Genomic DNA, 11,480 nt, shown 5'->3' with positions numbered 1-11,480 from the left:
TTGATTGTAGCTGGTTGGGGTCCTATATGCCTCAGTTATCTGAATGTCAAAATTTTCCCCTCTGTTTGGGAAGTTTTCTGTCATTAATTCTGCAAACAGCTCTTTAAAGTCCTTTGTATTTTCTCCTACTACTTCACGTATTCCTATCAGTCTTATGTTATTCTTCTTTGTATCATCTAGGAGTTGTTGGATCAATTTCTCATGATCCCTTACTGTTTTTAAGAGACCTCTCTTTTCATGGTCACTGACTGCAGTCTTATCTTCTATATCTGACAGCCTATCTTCGCATTCTTTTATTCTGTTGTGTAAACTTTCTATGGAGTGTTTAATCTCCTGGATATCTGTTTGAATCTGTTTTATGGATTCCATTTCTTTCCTATGTTGGGTGTTTATTTTTTCCATTTGTTTCTTATGCTGGGCCTTCATGGCTTCTATCATGGTCCTGAGCTCATCTATTTTTTTGTCAGTTTCTGCTCTAGAGTCTCGAATCACGACTTCCATTTTGCTCACTATCTCTATGGTTATCTGGGAAATTATTTCTGTTTTGAATTTTTCTAGAGCCTGATTGATCTGTTTTGTTACTTCCTGTGCTTTGAGTTCAGGGTGTCCTGGTGGTTCACTATCGGCCTTTTCATCCTCATTTGCCCTACTGTTTGCCATTGGTGAACTGGAAGTCTGTCCTTGTGTCTTGCTTAAGTGTTTTCTCATTTTAATTTTTGTTGTCGGACTGTCCTTGGTTTAATCTCTGGATTATCACCCAAATCTTCCTGATATAGTTGCACCCTAGCTTCTGTGTCTCTAATGACCCACAGACATTCTCATCTTCATAACATCAGAGAAAACAGCTCATCAAATCAACGGCAATGCTTTACCCCAACTGATACAATCAGCAACACATTAAGATCAAGCACAACTTGGACACTGACCACCTGTGGTAGTCACTAGTCTATCACCCTTAAATCATTTGAATTAAATTGAAATCAAGAAGCAGTCCAGAACATGTCTGCAGTGAACAAACTTTTCAATATAGTATATTTACCATTTAATGGCTCAGACAGAGCGAGGATGCAAGACCCCTGATCTCAGTTAGCTGATTGCTGAACCCCATGACGCTGACTGACCTCGGGCTGCAAGGCCCAGATTGAGTTCCCCAACCTTCTGAATGGTTGAACTCTGCAACGTTCTATTACAGGTTTCCCACACCCTTTCTTTAAAGATGTTCAAAGTTGGAAACTCAGAAAAATACCCTTGATGACCCCCTCTGCCTCTGCAGAGTGGGTCCAAAGACTGGCACAGTCAGGAGGTCTGAGATTGGGGGAGGTGTTAGGGGGTTCAGGGGCACCCGCGCAGCCACCTTCCTGGCCCTGGAGCTATGGCTGCCAGGCAGGGAGAAGGCATGGCTCTCCTTCCCGCAGTGGATTGGGGCCCAGCTGAACACTTGTTTTTAATTTTGGGGGTACATAGAGTAGAATTGTTTCATCATATCATAATTCTATGTTCAGTTTGTTAAGGAACTGCCAAACTGACTTCCACAGACACTATGCCATTCTACATTTTTACCAGCAATGAATGAAAGTTCCAATTTCTCTACATTCTTACTTCCTATTTTCCTTTATTTTATTATGGAAACCCCAGTGCGTCCAACGCAATATTTCAATGGCCTTTGAAATATTGGGTGCTGCGATTATAGGCATGTAGTGCCTTGGTCAGCTTTACTTTTTTTTTTTTTTTTTGAGACAGGGTCTCACTATGTAGTTGAGACTGACCTGGAACTCACTTTGTAGCCCAGGCTGGTCTCGAACTCACAGTGATCCTCCTGCCTCAGCCTCCTGAGTGCTGGGATTACAGGATGCAGCACGACGCCCAGCTTCTTTTTTTTTTTTTAATTGAGTTTATTGGTACAATCTAGGTATACAATACAGTTACATTCATCATTGGGATTCTGTACCTTTACATAATAGGTCTTGATTCTCATTTTTTCCCCTTGTCCCTGCCCACTCTTCACCCCCTCAGCTTCTTTTGTTGAATATATTTTTGATATCATGTCTGTGAAGCTCTTGCCAAATCCATAATCATGAAAATGTACTCTTACATTTTTTCTAGAGGTTTTATAGAGATAATAATCTAGAGATTTTTCTAGAGATAATACTTATCTTTGATCCATTTTGAGTCAATGTTTGTCTATGTTGTGAAGTAAAAGGTCTTGCATTTGTCCAGGGATTAAATTTTCAACACATGAATTTGTTTGGGGAGGGCATTCAGACAATAGCGAGTTCCAACTTCATTATTTTGTGTGTGGCTCTACAATTGTCCCAGGAAGCCAAAGCGATATTTTGTTTCTTTATTTACTTATTTACTCACTTGTGCTGGTAAATAAGGATTTTATAGTAACTGTGACCATTCATCATGATGTGTCAACTGGAATGGATTTAATAATCACCTAGCAGATTAGTAAGGTGCAGTTCTGAGTGACTGAATGACTGACATGCAGGCCAGCAAACTGAGGGGGGAAGACCCACCCCGCAAGTGGGTGGAACCAACTGATAGGCTTATAGTCTGGATGGATAAAAAATGGAAAGAAGGAAGTGTGCCCATTTTGGAAGATCCTCAGTCTTCAGCTTGACCTTGAGACATCAGTTTCCAGTTTCTTAAGCTTTCCAATGTATACTTGCACCCGTGACTCTGCAGTGAGCTCCACCACTTGAGAATAGGATCTAACAGATCCTATGAGACTTGAGGTGTCAGTGGCAGATACAGAGGCTGGTTCCCTCTGGCAGGCCTCATAGGTGAGTCATAGAGGAAGCCCATAGGATTTTGGAGCAAGATTGTACATCACCTGAATAACATTCTCTGTCTTTGAGAAAGTATTTTCTGTCTTGCTACTAAGTGTAAGTGGAATCTAAATGCATGACCGTGGGACAATAGGTTATCATGAACTGGCTGCTATGTGATCCACTGAGTCATAAAGTTGGACATCATCAGCATCCACCCATCATCAAATGGAAGTGCTCAGTAGGTGACTGGGCCCAGGCAAGTCCTGAAGGTACAAGCAAGTTACATAAAGAAGTGGTCCAAATACCCATGATTCCTACTCCTACTGTACTACCTTCTGTCCCCCAGCATGCACTGTGGTCTCATAGGTGCAGCCTATCATCGATTGAAAGGAGAAGAGAAGATTAAGGTCTAGTTTACAGACGCTTGTGGACCTTATGCAGGCACCATCTGAAAGTGGGCAGCTGAAACACTACATTCTGGGACAATGTTGAAGGATAATGATGGAAGAAAATTATCACAATGGGTAGCACTTTGAGTAGCACACCTAGCCATATATTTTGCCTGGAAGAAAAAAATGGCCAAATGTGCAACTATATACACATTCATGGGCCAATGGTCTGTCTGGATGGTCAAGCACTTGGAAGGAACATGACTAGAAAATTGGCAACAAAGACACCGGGAACTGAAAAAAGATAGATAGATAGATAGATAGATAGATAGATAGATAGATAGAGATAGCTTGGTATGGTGGTACACGTTTGTAATCCCAGCACTCTGGAGGCTGAGGCAGGAAGACTACCATGAGTTCAAGGTCAGCCTGGACTGTATGATGAGACCCTGTCTCAAAACATTACAAAACTAGCCAGGGATTTAACTCAGTGGTGCCATGCTTGTCTCAAAAGCGCAAGGTCCTGAGTTTGATCCCTAGTACCAAAACAATAAAGACAAAAAAGATATTGGGGAACAAGTTTGTGGCTAGACCTCTCCAAATGAGTGAAGGATGTATATTTTATGTAAATCCTCACAAAAATGTGCCCTCCACAGGAGGGAACTTTAATAAACAGGTGGAGAAGATGGCCCACTCTGTGGATAGCAGTCAATCTCTTTCCTCGGCTACCCCTGTCACTGCCCAATAGACTCATGAACAGGGATGAAGGTTATGCATAGGCTCAGCATCATGGACTTTCAGTCACCGAGGATGATCTAGTTGCAGCTACTGTTGAGTGCTCCGTCCACTAGCAGCTGAAACAAACTGATAAGGCTCTATTCCCTGGGGTAATCAGCTTGTGACCTGTGGCAGGTTGATTATGTTGGACCACTTCCACCCTGGAATAGGTGGCATTTTGTCCTTAAAAGAATACTGGATTTTGGTCTTACTTTGTTCTCCTTCTTTGCTACGCCTCTGTTTATAACCTTGGGATAGAAGTGCCTGTCTTGTACCATTGAATGTTGGAAGTATTTAACTTTCTTTTCATTTATACAGGGGTCTGCAGCTGAGAATTTGCCTTCAATCTCAGAGGAGACTTTGGACTCTCTGCCGAAACTCTTAGGACTTTGATAACTCTTAGAGATTGACTAAATGCCTCTTGTGTAAAGGAATGTACATGAGTCACTGGGAGACCAGGGGTGAAATGTTATGGTCAAGATGTTCCCCCAAAGCCTCACAGGGTCATAGGTGACTTTTTTCAGAGGCAGCTGAATCTAGAGTGTGTGATGCTGGGATTAATGATGCATGATCACTTAAATGGTCCACGTATTGGTTTGGCACCACTCTAATCCCGGTAGCCTGGGTACAACGTAAGAGAGAGAAAGAGGCCTGTCCTCTCCTTTGCTCTCTTTGCTTTTGCTACCATGTGGGCACAGTGATCTGTTTCTCCTCTGCAATGTTCCTCTGCCATGTGCCACTGTGCTTTGAAGCCAGACATTTATGGACTGAAACCTCTACAAACAGTGAGCTAAATAAACCCTTTCCCCCTTTAACTTTGGATATCAGGTACTTTGTCTCAGTAACAAGAAAAGTAACTAAGACAATTCATTTTTTCCCTTCCTGCTTCAGAATTAGCATTCTTAATTCCAAAATCCTAAAGCAGTTATCATCTCCATCCCCCCATTAAGAGAATAGAGTCTGATGACGTGTGTGTATGTGTGTGTGTATGTGTGTGTGTGTGTGTGTGTACGTGTGTTCCTGAGGATCAAACCGAGGACCTTGAACATGTTATGATGACTTAACTTTTCACAGCTTATGGAAACAAGCTTTTGGGACAACACCTTTAAGTGTACATGACACTTTTTTTAAATCAAAATTTGGGGATTATACTTTTCTCTTGAGTCTATTCTTAAATATTTTTTTACCAGAGAGTTTTGATGATTCTCTATATCCTCAAATGCTTTTGCGGGGGAATTGAGACAGGGTCTCACTATGTAGTTGAGACTGACCTGGAGCTCACTATGAAGCCCAGGCTGGTCTCAAAATCATAGTGACCCTCCTGCCTCAGCCTCCCAAGTACTGGGATTACAGGCGTGAGCCACCATGCCCGGCTTTAGATGTTTTGTTTTTTTTGAGTTTTAAGGTCCAAAATCATAATGACATGGATGACTCTCAGCAACATTATCCTAAATGAAACAAGCTAGACTCATTCATAAAGTGATATATTTTATGATTCCATTTATATGGCATCCTGAGAAAGGTAAAACTATGGGGAAAGAAAACAGATCATTCTGGGAGGCTGAGGCAGGGAAATTGTGAGTTTGAGTGTAGCCTGAGCAACATCTCTAAATAAAAATAAATAAGGCCTGGGAATGTAGCTCACTATGAAGACCCTGGGTTCAATCCCAAATACCATTAAAAAAAATCAATGAATGATGGAGCCAAGGTAGGGAATAGTTTGATATAAACAGAGGAGTTTGAGGGGGGAAGATACGAGACAGGAGAGAAGAGCCTGATGCTCCATAAGAGGTACTTTTAAATTTTCCTTACAGTTACTCAAAACACCGTCATGTGCCCCACAGCCACCATGAGAGATATTTGCTTTGTCTGCAGCAAGCTTCCAAAGTAGCCATATCCCAGATGACTGCCCTGCAGTTTATCTGAAAGATTCTGTGTCTCTGTGGTCAAATTGAGGAGCCTTATAATCAAACAGATAGTCTGACATTGTGCATGCACAAGCCCATCTTTTCTTCCTATATAAACAACCTCCCTATTCCTTGAGCAGGTTCAGTCCCTGCACTGTTCCCACTTATGCAGCAGCGTAACCTTAGCAAAGCCTCTGTATGATGGCATATGTTTGCTGTTCAAAATTTGTATCTCAAGTAGGATATGCTACTCTGGTACACTAAGCTGCTAATACCAAAGGCCACCGGGGCCTAAAGCCACCAGCACCCAAGTCTGGTAACAATGAAGGTGGTTGCAACAGAAAAACATGGAAACATGAAATTTGGGGAGCTGCCATCACTGATAGCCAGAAGAGTTCTGATAGCCTTATCACTAAAACAGATTTACTTTGCCAATCTGTGATTTCTAGACAGAATGAGTAAGAGCCCTCAGATGATTAGTAACATCTGGAAGGGGATCTTTCTTTCTAGAGGGTGCTGAAGAAGAGGGCCAACAATGGTGATGGTTTATCAGCAGCTCAAGAACTGGATCATGTTTAATTTCAACCTTACACATGCCAAGAATCTACTCTAACTGCAGACAGATGGAACTGCTCTATACTTTTTTTTTTTTTTTTTTTTTTTTTTTTTGTGGTACTAGGAATTGAACTCGGGACCTTGCGCTTGCAAGATAGTTGGCGGCAAAATAAGCTAAATCCCTGGCCCTGTTCTATATCTTGATTATGCTGATAGTAAAAAACAAAACAAAACAAAACAAAACTGTACATAGTGTTTAATATTTGTAAAGCATTTTACTGAAATAATCATATCTTGATTTTTTAAAATGGGAAATATTTTCCCCCAATACTTTTAAGAACCTACAAATATTTCCCTTGTGATAAAGGCACTTTCTACTCAGCGAACTCCCAGGGGAGCACCTCTGAAGTGTTATGTTGACATCTGGTTCTTCCTTCTACTTTCAGCCTCTCTTGTAAAACCAGCAATTTGCTCTGATTAAACTCTTATTTGTTTCTTTCCTGGAGTAAAAAGGTCATTCCCAGAAAATATTTATGAGTTCTAGAAATCTTTCTTGCCACCACAGGCTTTAGACTTTCCCATGGACTATTGCAGTATAACATGTTGGGCATGTTCCTGGTTTTTTGCCCAACCATGGGGTAATTCAAGTTTTCTTGTTTACCAAGACTTGCAACAGTCAGTGCTTTAAGAGGAATGTTGGTATTTAAAAAATTTAAAATAAGCCTAGCCTAGCTGGGCGTGGTAGCCCATGCCTGTAATCCCAACATTTGGAAGGTGGAGGGAGGAGGATCCCTGCAACTTCAAGGCTAGCCTGGGCTACATAGTGAGTTCCAGGCCAGCCTGAAATACATAGTAAGACCCTGTCTAATAAATAAATAAATAAATAAATATTCCTAACCCTATGAATCAAAGAGTTGGTTCTCTGAAAGATGAAATAAAATTAACAAATCCTTAGCCAACCTTATCAAAAAAGGAAAGAAACTCAAATCCACGCAACTAGGAATGAAAAGGGTGAAATCACAAAAGATCCTGAAGAAACACAGAAGATCATCAATACCTATTTCAAGAACCTTTATTCTAATTAGTTGGAGCACACAGAAGAAAGGAACAGATTCCTAGATAAATATGAATTACCAAAGCTGAGTCAAGAAGACATAAAAATTCTAGATAACTCATTATCAGTAAATGAAATGTAAAATGTAATTAAAAATTTATCAGAGCTAGGTGTGGTGGCACATGCCTGTAATCCCAGCACTCAGGAGGCTGACACAGAAGGATAACCACAAGTTCAAGGCTGGGCTAGGCTCGTAGTTCCAGCCTCTAGCCAGCCTGGGCTACATAGTGAGTTCAGGGCCAGCCTGAACTACAAAGGGAGACTCTGCCTCAACACTCCCCCCCCCAAAAAAAAACCTTCCTGCCAGCCTGAACTACAAAGGGAGACTCTGCCTCAACCCTCCCCCCCCCAAAAAAAAAAAACTTACCAACAAAGAAAAAACCCAGGTCCTGATGAATTCACTGCTAAAATTTAGAGAAATTTAGAGATGATCTAAAGCCATTACTCCTCAAACTCTTTAATAAAATTGAAAAGGAAGCAATACTCCCAAAGTCATTCCTGGAAGCAGTTATTACTCTGATATCAAAACTGGAGAAGGATCCAACAAAAAAGAACTACAGGCCAATCTCCCTAATGAACATAGAATCCTCAGTAAAATACTGGCAAACAGAATGCAGCAAATCATCAAGAAGATTATACACCATGACCAAATAAAAATAGGATTCATTCCAAGGATGCAGGGATGGTTCAACATGCACAAATCAATAAATGTAATACAGGGCTGGGGATTTAGCTCAGTGGCACTGTGCTTGCCTCACAAGGTCCTGAGTTTGATCCGTGGTATTGGAAAACAAACAAACATACAAAAAAACCAAAACATTTGGCCAGAGATTTAGCTCAGGGGTTCCACTGTCTGCCTCACAAGTACAAGGTCGATCCCCAGTAAAAATAAATAAATAATTGTATGTACGTATGTATGTATGTAATATACCATATTTACAGAGCCAAAGACAAAAATCACATGATTATCTCAATAGACACAGAAAAAAGCATTTGACAAAGTCCAACACTTATTCATGATAAAAACCCTACAGAAAATTGGACTAGATGATCTTATCTCAATCTGATAAAAACTTCTATGACAGATCAACAGCCAACATTATACTAAGTGGTCAAAAAATCAGGAACAAGAGAAGAATGTCCAGTACCATTAGCTCCATTCAATATAGTTCTGGGAATGTTAGCCAGGGCAATTATACAAGAGAAGTAAATAAAAGGAATTAAGATATGAAAAGAAGAAGTTAAACTATCATTATTTGCAGATGACATGATACTCTATATAGAAGACCCCAAAGACTCTCCCAAAAGGCTTCTAGAGTTTTAGATTTTTGTTTTTTTTTTTTATACTGGGAATCAAACTCAGGACCTTTTGCTTGCCAGGAAGGCACGGTGCTGCTGAGCTACATCTCGGGCCAAGACTTCTACATTTAATAACCACATTCAGTTGGATAGCTGGATAAATTCAACACTCAAAAATCAATAGCATTCCTGTACACAAATAGTAAATACACTGAGAGAGAAATTAGAGAGACCACATCTTTCATAATAGCATCCAAAAAATGAAATACTTAAGAATCAATCTAACAAAGGAAGTAAAAGATCTTTACATTGAAAACTGCAATACTCTGAAAAAGGAGATCAAAGAGGATATCAGAAAATGGAAAGATATCCCTTGCTCTGGGTAGGAAGAACCAACATAATGAAAATGGCCATACTCCCAAAATTGTTATATGGATTTTAATGCAAGCCTAATCAAAATACCAAAAACATACCTAACATTAGAGAAAACAGTCCTAAAATTTGTTTGGAACCAGAAGAGACCTAGAATAGCAAAAACAATTCTGGGTAACAAAGACAAGGCAGAAGGCATCACAACCCCTGACTTTAAATTATATTACAAAGCTACTATGATTAAAACAGTCCCTAGGCTCAATGGATCAGATTAGAAGATGCAGAAACAACCTCAAAACACTCAGCCACCTCATCTTTAATAAAGGGCCAAACACCTTCACTGGAAGAAAGACAACCTCTTTAGTAAATGGTGCTGGAAAAACTGGCTTTCCGTTTGCTGAAATTAAAACTAGACCCATATCTTTCACCATGCATTAAAATAGAACTGAATCAGAGATCTAGATATTAAAACAGAAACACGAAATCTTCTGGAAGACAGAATAGGGAGAACTCTCGAAGGTAATGGTGTAGGCAAAGATTTTATGAACAGAGCCTTGGTACACAGGAATTATCACAAAGAATCAACAACTGGATTTCATCTTATTGAAAAGCTTTTTCAGAGCAAGAGAAACCACCAACAAAGTGAAGAGACAACCCATAGTGTGGGGAAAAAAATCTTGCCAGATAATCTTCAGACAAAGGACTACTATCTAGAATATATAAAAAACTAAAAAAAAAAAAAAAAATCAGACCCTCCAAATTTAAAGACCCAGAGCAAAAATGGGCACCTACAATGAATAGACACTTCTCAAATGAAGAAGTACTAACAGCAAATAAATATATGAAAAAACAATGTTTAACATCATTGGTCATTCAAGAGATACAAATTAAAACAATGCTGAGATTCCATCTCACTCTAGAAAAAATTGCAATTATCAAGAAATCAGGAGGGCTGGGGATTTAGCTCAGTGGTGCTGTACCTGTCTCAGAAGTGCAAGGTCCTGAGTTTGTTCCCTGGTATCAAAAGAAATAAAGAGAGAGAGAGAGAGAGAGAGAGAGAGAGAGAGAGAGAGAGAGAGAGAAAGAAAGAAGGAAAGAAAGAAAGAAAGAAACCAATAAATGCTGGAGGGGCTGTGGGGGAAAAGGAACACTTTCTACCGTGGTGCGAGTGTAGACTGGTACAACCACTGTGGAAGTCAGTGTGGAGATTCCTCAAGAAACTAAAGCTGGAGGTTCCATTTGATGCAGCCATTCCTCTTCTTGGTATCTTCCTGAAGGAATGAAAAGCGTCATACCCACAGTGATTTATGCTCACCCATGTTTATAGCAGCACAGTCTGTAATAGCTAAAACTTGGAAATAGCCCAAATGCCCATCAAACAATGAATGGATAAAGAAGATGTGGGGTTTTTTTATACAATGGAATACTATTCATTTACAAAGAAGGATAAATTTGAGACATTTCTAGGTAAATGATTGCACTTTGAGACCATATGCTTAAGTGAAATAAATTGAACACACATTTGTAAATATCGTATTGTTTCTCTGGTGTGAGAAACCAAAAGTGTAAATAAAGACTAAAATGTATACTAGATACAAAATAGGAAGAAAATGCTCAAATGGAAAGGAGAACTAAGGAGAGAGGAGTGGAAAAGGAAGGAAGCAAAAATTAAAAATGAGAGAAGAAAAAGTAAGGCTTTTGCAAACAAGGAGGGGGAGAGGAATTGGAGGGAGGGCATGAGAATTAAGAAGAAAAGAATTAAGATATATCATATACAGGTACAAATTCCCTATGATGAATGTGATCTCTATGTATATCTAAAATGTACCGATAAACTTACTTAATAAAAAAAAGTTTTTAAAAAATTTAAGAACTTTAGAAATTACCTTTTATAGGATCAGGAATGTAGCTCAATGGCACTGCACCTGCCTAGCAAGACTAAGGTCCTGAGTTTGATTCCCAGTAATGGAAAAAAAATTCACCTTTTGTATATCTCTCTTACTCAGAATTCTGGGGATGGGGATAACAAAGAAATTTAAGTCTTCTCTCCTCCATATTCTGTCTGTCATTCTTTCATGTGCCCAATTTTTTGTTTTTAGGTTTGGTTGATGCTTTTGTTTTGCAGTGCTATGAAAGGAACTCAGGGCCTTGCACAGGCTAGGCAAGAACTCTACCACTGAGCTGTAGCTGCTTGGATTAGAGCTTGGTTTAAACTCTTTTCAAGCTCAGGCTTGCCACAGACCACTAGTCTCTATCCTCCACATTAGCAGAGATTTTTTTTTTTTTTTTTTTT

This window comes from Fukomys damarensis, unplaced genomic scaffold, assembly GCF_012274545.1.
Source record: "Fukomys damarensis isolate Sample0158 unplaced genomic scaffold, DMR_v1.0_HiC HiC_scaffold_11, whole genome shotgun sequence".
In the NCBI taxonomy this organism is placed as follows: Eukaryota; Metazoa; Chordata; class Mammalia; order Rodentia; family Bathyergidae; genus Fukomys; species Fukomys damarensis.
This window is presented reverse-complemented; position numbering follows the sequence as displayed.